The 17,944-nt window shown below is 45.5% G+C and overlaps 1 long non-coding RNA gene across 1 annotated transcript in view; it reads right to left on the bottom strand.

The window, feature by feature from the left end:
- The window catches only part of LOC144139151 (uncharacterized), a 183,148-nt gene extending 165,847 nt beyond the window's left edge, over window positions 1–17,301 (bottom strand). Inside the window, exons 1-2 of the long non-coding RNA XR_013316077.1 lie at window positions 17,199–17,301; window positions 16,782–16,814 (exon numbers count right to left, since the gene is read on the bottom strand). This is a non-coding gene — a long non-coding RNA (uncharacterized LOC144139151). The remainder of the gene's footprint in view (window positions 1–16,781; window positions 16,815–17,198) is intronic.
- Between the last annotated feature and the right edge of the window lie 643 nt (window positions 17,302–17,944).

Genomic DNA, 17,944 nt, shown 5'->3' on the forward strand with positions numbered 1-17,944 from the left:
ATATATATATATATATATATATATATATATTGTAACGTGGCGGCAGAGCCAATGACTCGAACGATGACTAGAGGATGGGGAACGATCTATTTACATAATTTACAATGCGGCCATAACAGCGCCCGCTGGGACCCAGCTACTTCTTCGTCGTCCTCGTCGTCTTCACGTGATTAGCCATGATGGGGCATTGGCCGCCTAGGTGTCCCGTGACATTACCCCCCCGGTCGAGGGCGACCGTCCCGGTCGAAGCTGCAACGCGGTGACGATGGGGACGCAGATGAGTAATGTGGGAACACGCATGCAAGGTAGCATGCCCCACACAGCTTCGTCGTCGTCGCAGATGCTTGTTTGTGACGCCACATGCGGCTGCTATCTTCATCATCTTTGATGGCGTAACATGCCCCTTTCCTCGAAGGCGACCGTCCCGGTCGAGGCCGCAGTAGCATGATGAGCTCGGTGAAGGTGAACGATGTGATGAGAATGTACAGTGAAGCTCTTGCCACCACGGATGTAAGAGATGGGTTTGGTGAGCTCCGGCGCACAGCAGCGACGCGCCCACAAAGGAATGACGAACCGGTGAGGGCTTGCTAGCACGTCGGACCACAGGGCTGGGGACACGTCGTCGTCGTCGTCAGGTCAAACGTCGTTGTCGGATCGGCTCGTCACGGGCTCGGGACACGGGGCGGGGGAACGTCGTCGAGTTCTTGTAGCGGTGGGGCTGGGGCTGCCCGACGTGGTTCACGCACCCTCGATGATTCCACCAATGCCGATGAGGTGCGAAGCTGGGCTTAGGACGGGGATGACGACCCGCACTCTCCACCAAATGTAACGTGGCGGCAGAGCCAATGACTCGAACGATGACTAGAGGATGGGGAACGATCTATTTACATAATTTACAATGCGGCCATAACAGCGCCCGCTGGGTCCCAGCTACTTCTTCGTCGTCCTCGTCGTCTTCACGTGATTAGCCATGATGGGGCATTGGCCGCCTAGGTGTCCCGTGACATTATATATATATATATATATATATATATATATATATATATATATATATAGATATTTGTCGCTGGGTTAATTGCCCAGGAAGGTGCAGCAGGCTACTTTACGGAGGCTTTGCAAGCAAGGGTAACCCGCATGGCTAGCTCTTACGCGCTCATAATGAAACAAGGAGCGCTGAACCTAACACGACAACCACAGCACAAATAGATAAAAGCACACACGAAACGGGATATGCGCTACTAGCTACTGTGAAACGTTTATTGAACAAGACAAGAAATAAAAACCGCTCTCACCTCGCATCACTTCTAAGGGCACGTGCACGTCATATCACTTCATGCAACAGTGCTCAAGATGCTTAGTCTCTCTGCTGATATGCTGTGGTCGTCGTGTTAAGTTCAACGCTATTTTTTCCATTATTTCTAGATACCAACAAGCCCAACGCCAACCTTTATTGAAGATAATCTCACGCGCTTTTTTCGCGATCCACGCTGATGATGATAACTGCGGAGTCCACAGCTTCTGCGCTGTACTTTGTATTTAGTGTACCAGGGCCAGTATCCTTGAGTGGGTAGGACAGCGTTTATAATAAGGGCAAATATCGACCTCTGGCTGTTATGTCTGCTTCAGTGTACTCGTTTCTCTTCCCCACCAGGATCACCCCCGCCGCAAAGAGAGCCGCTTGTGCGACCTAGGGACCCGCCGTAACAACAGGTTTATGATAACACCTGAGACGTTGCATGGGGACAGTCTCGCGGCTCCGACGACGCAGGTCTCAGGACGGGGTTAGTGGCCTGACAAGGTTATTGATAGGCGAAACGCGTTCTAATACGCGGTTGGCCCTTGTACTTGGATAGGAGCTTGATGAAGATGCCAGCAGTGGTTGACAGCATCTAAAGCCATTCCAGCGAGCCTAGAGAAAAAGTCACTTCTTGGTGGTCACTATCAAGACGATACTTTTGGTAGGACTGGTCTTTAGAATTAAAACTGCCGGAAAGCTGGTGGCATCCTTCCGCGTGAGTGCAGAGCTGAGAAACAGTCGTGTACTCAGAAACGTCGGTTTGTTATGGGGGAATTCTGTCCAGCGGGCGGAATGGTTCACGACCGTAGAGGAGAAAAAAGGGTGACAGTCCCGAATTGGACCGCGCAGCGGTGGTCGGAAGAGATGTACTTGGCGAGTATATCTCCAAGGGTGCGGTTAACCCTCTTCGTCAGCCCATTAGTCTCGAGTTAGTAGCAGCGTCATTAAACTTGGATATAACAATGTAGAATCTAGGTTTTTGTTACATGCAGGTTTCAAGTTATAGCTTGCTTGAATGAAGGAGAAAGTAAGTCAGAATAGCACACATCAGTTAAAAAAATTCACCTTTACAGAACTGACTTTACAGGAAAAAATTGCGTCATTCGCGTCTTCGCACGAGCTTAGGTGCTACACGGCGCTCGAAAGAAGCGAGGTCACTTACCCCGTTGTGCACAAACATAATTACACTATTACGTTTGCCACACTTTTTTGTTTGAAACACGTTTCAAAAACACAACTTATGCTAGAAGGGCGCATTTTCGTAACCATGGTGCTCTTTTCCCCAATCAAAATTATTGACAGGGAACTTGCTTGCACACTGTACCGGGCGGCAACGGCATCTAAAATAGTAGGCTGTCTTGAAAACAAAAAAAACTTTCGTTTTCTCGCAGCAGAACGCATCGCCAGTGAATCGACGCCACAAATAGCAGTGATGGCGGGCGACTACCGCCGAGAAGCAAGGCTAGCCGCTCAAAGCTTGACTCTAGAACATTGAAGTGAAACCAATTGAAATATAATTCTTCTTGCCCCCTGGTGGCACGCTACACAAGCAAAACCCAATGTTGGCGCTACGTTAGCCATGAGATGCTGCTAGCAGTATTTTTTTCACCGTCATCATCATGAATTTTGTTTTGGGGGATTCTAGGCATAATCATAGCTGCTGGCTTTTGGAACTAGTATTCGGTAAATTAGTGAAGTTATTCGACCAACTTTTCAGTAAAAGTGCAAAAAAAAACAATGACTGATTCACTTAGTGCGTTCTTTACAACCACGTTTACCGCCGCAATGCCTTGGTTACATTGAGGTCGCAAATAGATGGGCTTCTATGGCTGTGGTGAGGGTTAATTGAAAAACTTTGTTGAATCCAGGAATTCGATACATAGAGGTTCGTTACATCCACGTTTAACTGCAGTGGTGCGCTTTGTCACGTTTAATTTGTTCAGGAGGGATTATATCATATCGGAAAAAAGACAGACACTCTGTCACTTGAAGTTCACCTGGTTTCCCGTGACGGAGAATGACGCAATGTGGAAGAAAAGAAGCAACTTCGGTCATCACAAAAGCTGGTAGCGCAGTGGTAGCGAACGGGACAGTGCATCCGCATCGTTGTGTTTTCAACCACACCGATTCATGGCGGGGATGTCATATCCTTGGAGCCCAGCAGGCAAGACGACCAGAAGGACTCTTCGTTGATGTCAACCAGCAAAGGGCGTGGTGGTGTGTAACGACAACGAATGCACTCCGTATAGGTAGCGACGGAACTTGACAATTGGCCACGCCATAGCCAGACGCTCTTCCTTCGGGACGGAGTAAGTAGATTCGGCGTTTGTAATCGCACGGCTTGCATATAGAACTACGTACTGGTCAAAACCTGGCTTCCTTTGGGCAAGTACGGCTCCCAGACCTGCGCCACTGGCGCAGTATGGATCTCGGTGGGGGCACGAGTATCGAAGTAGCGCAGTATAGCGGGTGAGGTAAGCAACAGATGTCCCGTTTGAAAGGCTTGATCGCACGCAGTAGACAAGGTAAGAAGTCGTTGCTTCCACCAAGAAGCTAACTGTTATGCTGTCGCGTCCTGAAAAATGATCGAACTCAAAAAGTAGTTCTCAATTGTTGCCAAAGCGAGCTTTTGCGACTTCTTGGTGCGCAAAAAAATGCGAATGCTTACCGGTATTCGTTGAAGCTGGCGTCCCAGACAATAAAGCTGTCATAACTGTCCAATAGGGTGTTTGGTATGTCAGTGAAAGACAGTGGAATGTTGCTGAGACTTAACGTTGTCATGTTTAGTTGGTTGCAGTAGTCTTTCCCAGCTGAATGGTTGTACTTCCTTGAGCCGGGGATACAAAAGTATCTCCAAGTTTCCCGAGACTGAATGTAATCTGCAAACAAAATTTTTGAACCACTACTAATGCTTACGTACCCAATATAGCGTACAATTGTAAGCAAGCCACATGTGTCGGAAAGCGACAGAAACAGCAAAATGTATGTTTGGAGTCGCAATAAAAGAAATCACGACAGTTTTTGTATCCCGTATAAAAATTAGCTAAGCAAAAGCGCATTCTGAGTGAGTTGGGATATACGGCCTAGTTTATCAGAAACAGATGTCGTGTTTGAAAAAAAGTAGAAGTAACTACTGATTGAAGCAGTAACATAGGCTCTTATTGCAGCCGCAAACACAGCTACTAATTGTTTGCACACAGCTTGAATAGGCTTCATAATTTCTGCCTTCGAAGTATGAAATCTTGTTTTGAAAAGGATGCTTCAGCGTAATGCACGAAAAAAATAGAGCCGTCTGGGCCGAGCCCCAGTTATCACCAAGAATGATATTGGCTAAAAAGAACAGTCACCACCTGTCTCCTTATTACTCATTGCAAATCATCGGGACAATACAGAGTAACAACGTGTGAAGAATTTTATGGAGTGTTTTGGGCAACTGTACAGCCCTAAAACATGAATTTTATGTTCTTAACATCACATAGTTTATCTTTTGCTTCAAAACGCAAGTTTTTTCAAGTGGGCATATTTTTGGGCCTTGTGTGCCTGGTAGGTTCTTAAATATTCACGGCGAACCCGACGTCTCAGTGCAGCACGCGACAAGAAACTACTGAACACTTTTTACACGATACACGTAGTAGTCGCTTTTTCAAGCCGATTTAAAAATTTATTATTAACTTTAGAACAGAAGTACAAACAAAGATTCTTTTCTTTTGAGGCAAGCCGCTCCTTCAGGCTATCCTGATCTCATTGCCTGCGCGCGCGCCCGCAGCTGGGTTCCGAGATTGTGCAGCAAGTAGATATTTTTATATTGTGGCGACTGACTTTAGATGCAAGCAGCGGTGAGGGTAATCTAGTATAAAATGAGAAAAGTGAAAAGGGCGTAGATAGTTCCGCTGAAAATAATGAGCGCTGTCCCAACATCTCTAGCCTTGTTTGAAGCGAAACCGCTAATACGCTACGTCTTTCAAGCTCTGTAATCAGGTCGAAGGAGACCTTCAGTCGCTCAAGGTCAAAGCCCTCCTTCCCCTTTTTTCGCTGTGCTCGCTCCCGGCCTCACCGCTGCGATACTCCCTGAGGAGATGAAGTTGAAACGGCTGCTTTCCCGCGCGATCGAAGCGCCCGCTGGGCAGCCTTGACTGAGTGCTTAAGGGAAAGCAAAGCACGCGACTAGGCCAGCATTTTCCGCCTGATCCGCATGCGCATGCACCCTCGACTCAGTATTAATGGCACACCGGCTCAGCTATCTGTTTGTGCTCTTAATCGCAGGTAAAATGCCGAAACCAATCGCCAGTAGATATTGCTAGACGGACGCAGGCTGTGAAATATCAAGCAATGGGTAACTATCACGAACACATTAGGTTTTGTCTTTGCGTTTTCTCGTAACAGTTATGCTTGGATGAAATACACCTGAACCATTTGTTTCCCCTTTCGTTGTCACGCACATTTCGACATCATCTCCAGAGGTTTATTTTATTCCTATGCGCTGCGTTCTTTTCCAGGCAGAACTACTCTTACGGAAACCCAGAAAGCCACGCTGTGTGGCACAAAATAACCACTAGGGCTGCAGTTTACCAGCCCTATTTTTTACCAATATCACTGGAGCGTCGACCGTTCGGTCTGTCAGCACCACGTGATGGAGTGACAAGGCAAACGCGACGAGGGTAGCCGTGTGCGCACTAAGCAAAGGCCGCTGCTGCCGTCGTCCGCTAGGCTGTTTCAAGAGCAGACGGCCGCCCCCGATTTTTGTTATTTGCTTACCACACGGCCTGCCTTACACGAAATTTTATCAAGACCAGGCACGGGGCGCTAACTGAAAAGAATAATCAGCGTTGCCGAACGAGCCTTGCGCTTACGAACCTTGCATTCGGCAACGCTAATTACTTTGTTTTCAGTTTGCGCCACCTGCAAGGTCTTGAAAGGAAATTTCGAGTATGGCAGACAGTGTGGTAAGCGAATAACTAAAATCGGGTGTTGCCATCTGCTCGTGCAACAGCCTAGTAGATGACGGCAGCGGCCTTAGAATAGTGCGCATGCGGCTACGCTCGCCCACATTGCCGTATAACTCCATCATGCGGCACTAACCGACCGAACGGTTGACGCTCCCTAAATATCGGTAAAAAATTTGGCGGGTGTACAAGACAAGACTATTATCATCCGACGAACGTTCTACTTACAGCATTCATCGTAATGATAATCGGCACCTGGAAGTAATGTGGAAGAAGATACACAACGAATTGCTAAGAGGCCTTCTAAAGTAGCTTTCGTTGTAGTTCTTTTTTATCAGGAGCGAATACCTGTTATGGATGCACAAACGCCCTGATCCTGTTATGGTAGTATTTTAAGTGTGTGAAGAGGGTTTTGTACGCCGAACCAACCGTAATGCGTAACTTAAAAGTGTGCAACACAATCTTTAGTAGCACATTATTAACCACACGTTTCAAGTATGCCTGCACGCGCTGCCAGGCCTTACGCGCTGCTCGATGATAATGCCGCGAACCATACATTGGGTTTGTTTATTTGTGTTTTGCTTTTACCGCTCGGCTGCGCCGGTCTGCGTTATCTCTGCGCCCAGGGAAGCGCGTGTTCCATTCTTTCTTTCTGTGCCGCATGTGTTATCTGTTGTGATAGGGAGAGCATTCCGATCTAACGTGAACAGCCCAGAATAATCTTCTTGGATCTACTATGTTCTCGATGCGAATCGACGTTTCGAGAACCACGCGCGCCGAAAGATAAAAAGCCTGCAGTGCGGACGCCGGGGCATTCGATTCGACGACACTCGCCTGTGCAAGTCACTTTGTTGACCGCTGCTTCGCCGCCTCTGTATTCTTTTCAGTTGTTAGGGGAGCACAAGTTCGCTCCAATAAACGTATTTCTCATTCAAGACAACTGCTTCGTCCTTGTCTTCGTGACATCTGGTGGAGGTGCTGGGTACAGCCCAAACGGCATCACCTTGAACTCGTATAGGCCGTCTGGGGTTATAAATGCAGCCTTCTCTCGGTCTCTCTCGTCCACTTCAATTTGCCAGTAGCCGGTCTTCAGGTCCATCGATGAGAAGTGCTTCGCGTGGCAGAGGTGGTCGAGGGCGTCGTCGATGGGGGGGAGGGGGTACACGTCCTTTTTGGTGATTTTGTTCAGTCGTCGGTAGTCAACACAAAACCTTAATGTGCCGTCTTTTTTCTTTACGAGTACGACGGGTGCAGCCCAGGGGCTTTTCGATGGCTGTATAATGTCGTCGCTGAGCATGTCGTCGACTTGAGTCCGGATGGCTTCCCGTTTGTGTGAAGAGACGCAGTACGGTGACTGTCGGGTAGGTCGGGCTCCATCTTCGGTTATTATTCGGTGCTTCGCTAGAGGGGTCTGACGTAGTTTTGCGCTCGACGAAAAACATTCGCTATAGTGACGCAGCAAAGCCAATAATTTGTTCCGTTGTTCTTGCGGTAGCGCCGGATTCACGTCGAAGGGCTGCGGGAGCTTGAAGGTTTCTACGGGGGTGCGTTCAAAGTCGGCGACTGCGATCACGTCACTTGCTTCTTGCGTTTCTTCGAGGAATGCAATTGCCGCGCCCTTGTTTAAATGCTGGTACTCCTCGGTGAAATTAGTAAACAAAATGTGGGATTGGTGTTCCTTGAAGCGCGCAATGCCTCTTGCGACAGACACACCGCGGTCGAGAAGCAACCTTTGGTCACTCTCCACGATAGCGTCAACGTCAGGAGCAGCACCTTCACAGTAGACGGTGATCATCAAACTTGCGCGGGGTGGCAGGGTGACATGATCATCGGCTATCCTTACAGCTGCACGGTGTTCGGGGTTCGGTTCCGGCGTCATGGAGTGATCGGAGGAAAAAGTTATCGACTTGGTCTGCAGATGAATTATTGCGCCGTTGTCCGTCAAAAAGTCCATTCCGAGAATTACGTCGCGGGAGCAGTTAGGCAAAATGACGAACGCGGCAGGGTACGTCGTGCCGTCTATGGTGACGCGCGATGTGCACGTTCCACTTGGTGTCACGAGGTGGCCTCCTGCTGTGCGTATATGCGGACCGTCCCATCTGGTCATAACTTTCTTCAGTTTAGACGCAAATGGTCCGCTCATTACCGAATAGTCAGCTCCCGTGTCTACGAGGGCGACTACGTCAAAGCCGTCGATGGACACCTTGATGTCAGATGCAGTCTTCCTCGAGTTCCGGGTTCGTGGGGGCGTCGTATCTCTGCTTGTACGTGTTGACGGTCGGGCACTGTGCATCGTCGTTGTCGTCGTCTTCTCAACGGACGTCTCGGTCAGGTCGGGTACGCGTCGCTCCGTGTAGCTGTCGTCGTGTTCTGGAGTCTCGTCAGGGCTGGGTCGGGTCGTCGGGATGAGGGACGTTTATCTCCCTTTTGCTCTCATGGGAGATAAACGTGAACGCCTCGTGGCCCGATGTGACGTGACTGCGGTCCTCGATTGTCGAGCGTTTTGTTTGGTGTGTTACACATACAGGAATGTGCCTAAGACGTTGGAGAGAAACAAACAGCCTCATTTTTGTCCCCTTGAGTAAAGCTGTGGTCCTTCCAAGTATTTTTAGCTAATTAGTTGGGAAGTATGTTAAATCGCATATTACAAGTAAACGTGTTTGGTTTCATGTAGTTTTTGGACTGCACCCAGCTCCACTAGTCATTTCTCCTCACAGACTGGAAAAGCAATGAGTATTCTTTAAACTGACTTTACAATCTGAATTGATATTTTCTTGTAGAACATTCCTATGATGAAAAATCAACGAAATTAGGAATATTTAGAAATTGTGGGTCCAAGAATTACCACTCGATTTTATTGTAAAACGTGTGGGCGTTATAGAAGTTCTTATTTGGGAATATTTAGGAATGGTTGGCCAAACATAACCACGCGATTTTTTGCGATAGGTCTGCACATTCTAGAAGTTCCTCATTGGCAATATTTATGAATGGTGCGGCCAAGCATTACCACGTGATTTTTTTGAAAGGCGAAGACATTGTAGAAATTCTTAATTTGGAACATTCAGGATTGGTGGGCCCAATCATTCCGGCGCAATTTTTTGCGAAAGGTGTGGACATTGTAGAAGTTATTAGAATCAACCACATTGGCGGCGTTCTCACATTGTTTCGCTGGGTGAAACTAATTCTTTCACATTCTGAATGATCCTTGAGCACCGTTTTTATACGGAACGCGATTTTGACGCTTATACGGTAAACCTACCCTTCCGGATAATGCAGATATGTTTGAAGGAATATATCATAATTTCTATCGTTTTACCAGAAATACCCTACACATGCGAGACGGGTTTCTTTTATTTTTAAAAATATTAAGACGCACGGAAAGTTTCTGTCTGATAGCGCACGAGAGGCCTCATCAACAACCTTCTCTGAAGAAAAAAACGGTAAACCAGGCTTACATTTCACTACCCATTATAAACAACTCAAGCAATGAATGTGTTGTTACACTCCAACCATTTTACGAAACCTGGAAAACGGCTGCGGTTAAATGTTAGGGAGGAAGAAAGTTCTGTTAATCCAAACACGTCGCAGTTTCGTTGCAGAAAAACCATACTCATAAAATCGACGCTCTACCAGTCCCTTCGTCCATGTGCACACGCCAAACCACAAAGTATGCGATTGCCTTTACAATTACCAACTTCGCAACTTGCCATCTTGTTAGCCGTGCCTTCAGGGGGAACGTTGCCCATGTTGATCTTGAAGGAAAAAGAAAAACGGAAGGGCAGGAAAGGGAAGCATAACATTGGGCTGAGGAGGAAGGTTATGCTTGAAACAAGCTCCTGTAGCCTTTCGAAGGTTTCATCAAATGCTTGATTTTTAAAGGCCCACAAATTACTGATATGAGGCTTAAATCACATTGCAGGTGTAAAAAGAAGACTCCTTGAGCTATGAGCAATAGAGAATCGCTTCTCGACAAGGTCAACCTTGAAGTACAGTGAGTGACTCAACAATGAGCTTGATTAAATTCAATGCGTCGCAAACGCTCCGTCCACCAAGCGTAATTCCACCTGTGACATTCGGAAAACTGAATGAGCACGCCAATTTGATGATGACCAACAGGAGTCGAAGAACTAGATTAGTTTGCATAATTTCGTGTTTTTGCCAAACTTGAAATAATCTGCAGAAATATTTATACCTCAACATACCTAAATTTCTAAATGTGCGCTTAATATTCAGTTATTTTTTCACATTCCTGATTTTGGCGTGTCTTAACAGATGTGCATTAAGGTGTTTCTACCTCATAAAATTCTTGATGACTTACAAGATTTCGGTTTAAGAACTTTCTTATGCGACTGGCAAAAAGCATATTGCGTACGTTTGCTTACTAGCTTCCGAAATGTACTTTGCAAATGCAATGTACTTCGGAGAAGGTCATTAGCACAGCATGGGATTTCCTACATGCCGTCGTTCTGCTAGTAGCCACCAACATTCGTTATTTAAGTCGAACTTCGAATAAGGCCGCACAACATGATTGCCAAGGACGCACAAATTTTTCGTTGACGTTTTCACTTGCCGTCTTTCAAACTACGGTGAACTTTTTTCCCAATTTACCACGGATCACCTGTGTAACTGTTGATGACTATTGTGATAAAATCCAAGAAGCAAAAAATGGTACATGAAGTTACCCAATTTTCCACGCTTCGTAACAGCCGAAACACCAGCAGTGTGACTACAACCTCCGAAGCAGGCCTGATCTGCCGTGATGATTAAGTACTTTTGAGAGAAACAAAGTGTCACAACGGAAGAGGACTAATGTCGTGGCACTTAGTTCAGTTGGTTTAAATTCGTATTAGGGAAGGTTGACGCTTTCCACAAGAAACACCCAGCTTTCAGCGACTGATTTTACAAGGAATAGCAGGTCCGTAGGCCTGTTCATATGCGCTGGGGTGGGTGGAAGGAAACGCCTATTTTTAATTCGAAATAAGGACTCCTACGTGTCACACCCTCACAAAAAACCGTTCTTTTCACGAGATCTGAGAGATTCAAGAACACCTATTCCGAAAGGTTGTGTCCTCTCGCCCATTCCTCTTAGCTAGGCAGTAAACAGGGGAAAAACCTCTACAATCTCGCGTTAAGACACGGAATTGACAATCTATCGCCTTCTATCCATGACACTGGAAATTGTTTACGTGGCGATATTAACGCTTACTTTCCTCTGATTCCCCTTTCTCGCAGGTGACATGTATCTGGTCGCTGCAGTTCCGCTTGAAGTACCATGGCAGAGCATGTCCATACCACGCTGTGACGCAAGTCGTGCTCCAGTCTACCTCGTCTATGTCGAACGTGATCACTCCCGGCAGTTGACTGGGGAAGCAAAAAAAATCCGGTGATACTCTGTCAGACAATCCTTAACTACACATCGCATACCACCACAAACCTATAATTCAGACGCAGGCACACAGCCTTCCCGAAAATGCACGCAGCTTTATCTTAAGTGAGAAACTACACTAACAGGCTCACACTGAGGCATTATGCATAAGTAGTTTTTCACCCTTGACAACGCTAGAAGACTAATCAATTAACTCACGATACTTGTAATAATTACCTGAAGGAATAAACATTGCACACAGCACAGAGAACAGCCAACATGCAGGCATACAGATATGTAAATAATAGCAATAAAATAATGTCACCTCGTCATATTGTCGTTACTACTGGTGCAGACAAATTAACGCACTCGAAAAACTTTTTCTGCCCACAAAAATTTGAAATAAAAATAAAAGAAAGCGAGGTACTCTTCCTTTAACAAAAACGAGCGGGTAAAGAATAGTGTTGAATAGCGACAGCGAAAATTATTATGCTGACAATCTTCGGCAGCGCAGCGTTAACCGGATTTTGAATATTACGCTTTAACCGTGCACGCGTGATCACTAATCAATTTACTGATGTTTCTCGTACCAATCGGCTGCAGGAATAAATGTGGCAGCCTGTACAGAGAACAGCCACTTGCGCAAACGACGTATGTAAATCATACCAACAAAATATTCTCACCTCATCATATAGGCGTTACTACTGACGCAGTCGAATTGACACGATCGAAAAAAATATGTGTGAGGATAAAAATATGAAATAAAAATAAAGTAAATTAGGGTGCTTTGCATTTTACAGAAGCGAGCAGGTAAACAATAGTGCATAGCGGCGATAGTGAAAATTATTATGCTCATAAAAATCATTGGCAGAAAACCATGAAGTAGCATTTTGATATTACGTGGTACACTCTATTATACGAAAACAGTTGACGTATGTTACAAAGCGTCACGTTTGATGTGACATAAGCAAAACACACCCGAGATCATTTTTCTCCCCGTAAACCCAAAACTCGAGATCTCGGTGTGCAAGGGACGTTATTGGGTAAATCTCCGACAACGGAAGTGGGGATAGGTCGCCAAAGTCGACTAGGTGTGACGATCGGCTCTGGCACAGGGCGCTGCTTTCCGCTGCCGTGACAAATTGATCCTGGTAGCAGTACTCGACTTTGACAGGGCCTTGGTCTACTGTAACTGAAAGAATAAAAAAACATAACAGGACAGCGGTTTCAGTCGGTGGTAACCGCAGTAGTAATGCCCATTTTAATACCAATCAGTTTATCACAAGAATATCCGGAAATCAGAGATAAATTCAGCCATCACCATCCATCACTACCCTATATACGCCCACTGCAGGGAAAAAGCATCTTCCATTATTCTCCAAATATGCCGGTCCTCTGCTAACTGAGACTGATTTATCAACGCACACTTCTTGATCTTATATGCCCATCCAACTTCTTGCCACCCCCTGCCACGCTTGCCTTCTCTAGGAATCCACTGTTACTCTTAATGACCAACGGTTTTCTTGTCTTCGCATTACGTACCCTGCCCACGTCCATTTCTTTTTAACTTTTAATAATATATCCCTAACACGTGTTTTTTCTTTACCCACTTCGCCTTCTTCTTGTAGTTTAATGTTACATTTATCATCTTCGGTTTCATTGCTCGCTGAGTCGTCCTCAATTTAAGTTGAACCCTCTTATGAGCCTCCATATTCCTTGTCCGTAGTACCTGCGACGTATTAGATGATTTGTCTCTCTTACCGGTACTCACCTACGGGGAAGAGGCAAATCATCTAACAATTATTATGCTGTGACGGATAGAGAAGCACGGAATGCTTTGATCGAAGTCAGCCGATGTTCGTAGTTGTCAGTTGAGCATTGAATTTTCAGTACTTGCTCTCATCGGACGCTTACTGCGTGGCTCCTTTTTGCAGCTGGAGGCTTAATCCGCTTATTCTTTCTTATCCATTCGGGAGCCGTTCGTATTGTGAACACAGGTGAACTTCCTACCGCCTCAGATTTAGTGATTTCAATGCGTCGTCATCAGCGTAACAACCTAGCGATTTGATGCCATTATTCAAAAAGAAATATATTCGCTGGCGAGATGATAGTGAAAAAGCCTGGAGCCACAGGATGCATAAATGTTAGTCATTTCAGGCAGGATTACCATTGATTAGCTAATTCGCCACTCGGCGTAAGACAGCAAAAGCTCATTATTTCGAACTCGAAGGGGACCCTGGAATTGTTCGAATTAAACGGAGTTCGAATTAGTGGGCGGCCCCTAGAATGAATGGAAATCAGGTGACACTAGGCGGGCTCAACACAAAAAAGCCACCTATAGACTTTTTATTGCGAATTGGGCGCTACTACAAGTTTGTGGCAGGCAATTGTATCAATAATGTTTCGTAAATAATAATGCCATGCTGCGGAGCACTTGTGGCGCTGGTGTGGCGGTCTCCGTAGATGCGAAATAAGCTGTTGCAGGAGTGAATCGCGCCCACCACGCTGTTGGTTTTCTGTTTCGTTGGATGACATTCGTAGTAAATTTGGTTCAGTTTGTCTTAGCAACACATTGTAACCACTTTGGACCGACTTCTGCCTGGATCAATGTAAACCTGGGGTCATAGTTCGAATTAAGCGTTCTGAATACCGACTCCTTCGAATAATCAGGAGTTTTCCCGCATTGAAATATACTGGGTTCGCTGGGACCAAGGTGTGAGTTGGAATTAACCGATCTTGAATTACGAGCTTTTACTGTATAACCACAGCTGCCTTGCGTATGCCTATCTTGATTCTGCAAAACAAAACTTTTGGGGAAATGAGTATTGAATATTGCAGTTGAAATCTAAGAATATGTTCCTAATATCAGAATATGTGTATACGTTTGATTTACAGAATTAAATGAAATCTTGTTGGTAGTAATAAAGCCTAAAAGCAGTGGTTGAAACACGTGAGTTTTCCGAGAATTACTGGAGTGCCTAGAGTAGTTACACAGATGACCTATAAAATAGAGTACAATAATGACAAACAATTGCATTTGGATGAAAATTCGACCGTAGGACCAGTAAGGCGAATGCTATTCTTGGCTGAGTTGTCGTGGAGGACACTTTTCTCATAGAGGCGAAAAGCAAAAAAGATATGCCACTGTGTCCGAGATTTGGGCGCACGTTAAAGATCTCCAGGTGGTCAAAGTTATTCCGGAGCCCTCCACTACGGCGCGCCTTATCGCCTCTCTAGAGTCAGCGTGGTCAAACCTACCTTCAAAATTTGACTGTGTTGGCGAAATCATGCGCCCAGCTCCGTCCACAATCGGGCGGTCTCAAAACCCCTCGCTGGAATGCACGCGGTGTCAAGAACAAAAGCTAGCTCCCGCGTTAACACGTATTGCTCTAAGACTCGCACGACGTTGAGTTCTTATTAGCCTCGACAAGTTTATTACTAGTCGTCTATAAAAGACAAAAACAAAAAATGTCGCGTGAATCAGCAACGACGTCCTCCATGGCGCGTGTATAAAAACTAGGACGGACATATCGCCTCACTCGTGTTAAAGGGTGTCCGCCAAAATGCGGACACCCTTTAGCTTTACTTAAGGGAGCAAGTACACCAGTCCAGTTTTCTGGGCAGTCTTAAGAGGGTCTTTTATAACTTCTATATCTCCGTGTAGTTTCTCTAATTCGGTATCACCGAATTCGATATCTCCTCCACCTTGACAAGTTTCCAGCAAATATTATTAGCCCACACCGAGGCTTAAAGCACTTAAGCTTGCAACTAGAAAAAGTTACTTTTCCTCGTTTCTGTACACGTACATTTGGCTGTTATCGTCTTTGCAGACGCTATTTCGGTATGCCCGTCTCACAGCGTAATTCCTCATAGACTGCTTGAAAGAAACAGTAATGACATTGCCTAACTTGGGATAACGCTTTTCCCGCAGTCTGAGATACACAAGGCAAGCTATAGAAGATGAGAAATTCTATCCAATATGTAAACTGGTATTCTTTATTTATTTCGCGTACTCCTGTGATTTTTCGCCCGTCGAGGCTCTCGCAAGATCAAATATTTAAGGAGCAGATCAAAAATTTAAGGAGCAGAAGACTACAAGCACCTGGTGTTGTTTAACGAATGATTAAGTAAATTAATTTTACAAGTTTGCAGAATTGTGTAGAGTACGTTGTCTTCAGGGATTAGGGTTGTAACCGTGATTACACTGCTACGAGCTGACGTCTTTAAATTTAAAATCCTTCGACCGTGGGTATTTTTTAGAGTAAAAGTGGGTGCATTATTCAGTGCTAGTGGGCATTGTACCCTCGATTGGTAGCAATGTTTTGAATGGATTGCCAGGCAAGCGGTGGCCTATGGCGTGGGGCACTCTGGGCTTTTCGGTGCAGACAAAGGCTGTAAAAAGAAAATATCAGAGAAAAGCAAGGTACTGCATACTTTCCAGTTATCAGGCAGAAAACAACGTGCACAGTAAAATCAAGTGTGCCTTTCCTTCATTAGAACATGATAGTTTACGTTTCAGAGTTGTCTTAACCTAAATTCTACCCTTCGTACTACTGGACAGAAATATGTTTAAAACAATTTGAGAAACCTTAATTGCCTGGACCATTTAAAATCTACTTCACCAGAACGAAAACACAAACCTTTTAGAATAAGAGTGGGTGTGCAGCGAAGCGCTCGCCTCGTGCACACTACTTATGCAAATTACGTCAGGACGCAGCTCTTACCGCAAACGAATTGCCTAGCGAAAGCCCATAAACGGCCTTGGTTAATCAGTTTGCCAATTTTTTTTAGAAAACATTACCACTAGAACAGAAAAGAATTGCTACTTGCGAACTTTCTTAGAATCAGAGAACTAGTGGGGAGCACAACTTGAAAGCTCATATGAAGGAATCATGTTCATGCAGAAGGTGCTGCCTGTTAATCCTTCTAGCCTGGGGGTGGGCTGCCAGGTAGAAAGCTTGTAAATGGGATTTTTTTTTTTGTTTTTTCTATACTCAATTTTTCTACAAAGGGTATCGACTATTAGAATGACATATCGTCTGCTTCAAAGCTTGCTGGATTTGGTCTTCGTAATACTCATTACAGCAGCCTAGAACACCCGAGTGGTTCTAAGATTGGCTGCGGGGCTGACAGAGATGACTGTGTCAGATTTGCTTGGACTTGTTCTAGCACTTACTGCATTCGCTTTTATTGGGGTGGTAGTATCCGGCTGAAACGAGAAAGAACAACACTTAAGTATCTCGCAGGTAACAGAGAATTGTAAATTAGCGAAAAAAGACTACAAACGTAGCACTAAAATCAACTAAATTAGATAGCGAATACAGAGGGTAACTGCTTCTTTGATCTGTCCTGGAGTAAAGTGTAACGTAAGTCAGAGGAGGGATTGATTCGCGCTGTATTTGGTAGGGCAGATTCTTGTCGAGTGGACAGACGAATCATTTGCTGCTTCAAGTGTTTTTTTTTTAAATTCAGAAACTTCACAAATGAACCGTAATATTTTGACATCTCTGTACCTCATTCCTTACACAAAACGTTGTACGCAGTTGGACTAGTCTCCGGTGGCTGTTGTTAAAGGGGCGCTCCTTCAGCCTACCTTCGCAGACGAACGACCGGTCACAGGTGTCACACTTTGGAGGCGGTTGAGTTGCGTCTGGGTCTTGGTTGCTGGCTTGACACTGGTCCCATGTTGGCAACTGAAATTGGAGGTACCTGTGGAAAGGGAAAACGAAGTGATCAGGGGTTCTATTCGAGAACATGGAGTTTCTTAGTAAGTATACTTGACAGGAAACAGCACCTGGAATCGATACCGAAGTGGGAGAATATGGCTAGAGCCCCGCTTTGGCTTAGGCCTGGCATGACATTTAGATTCCCCAGCGGTTTCTTGGAGTTGCTTTCGTTACTTTCTACAGACACGTCTACCAGTTACGGGGTAGCGAAATGTTCCCTGTTCTGTGGGATCCGTGAGTCGTGCGGCTGCGCGCATGGTGAAAGCGCAGGCCGTGGGTGATCGTACGTGACGTTGGTCATGCCGGAGTCTAAGGGACGAATGAGTGTGCGGGTAATATGCCGCAGCGAAAACTGTAGCTGACAAAAAAAAGGAAACCAAATGTACTTCGACGAAGACCAAATACGACAGATATGGACGCCAGCGAGCGCACTTATGTTATTTCTCATGACTCTTCAAGTCAACGTTTTTCTTTTTCTCCGTGTATGAAATAACTTAGGAACAAGTTTGGTTAAGCTATATCTGCCGGTCGGTGCGCCGGTTCACCACGATAGCGAAGTTTTCATTAGCTTACTCAAGAACATTTCCGCACTTTCTGAACAACCTTGTGGTCG

This window comes from Haemaphysalis longicornis, unplaced genomic scaffold, assembly GCF_048455015.1.
Source record: "Haemaphysalis longicornis isolate Haplotype H1 unplaced genomic scaffold, Haemaphysalis longicornis Haplotype H1 scaffold_5, whole genome shotgun sequence".
NCBI lineage: Eukaryota > Metazoa > Arthropoda > Arachnida > Ixodida > Ixodidae > Haemaphysalis > Haemaphysalis longicornis.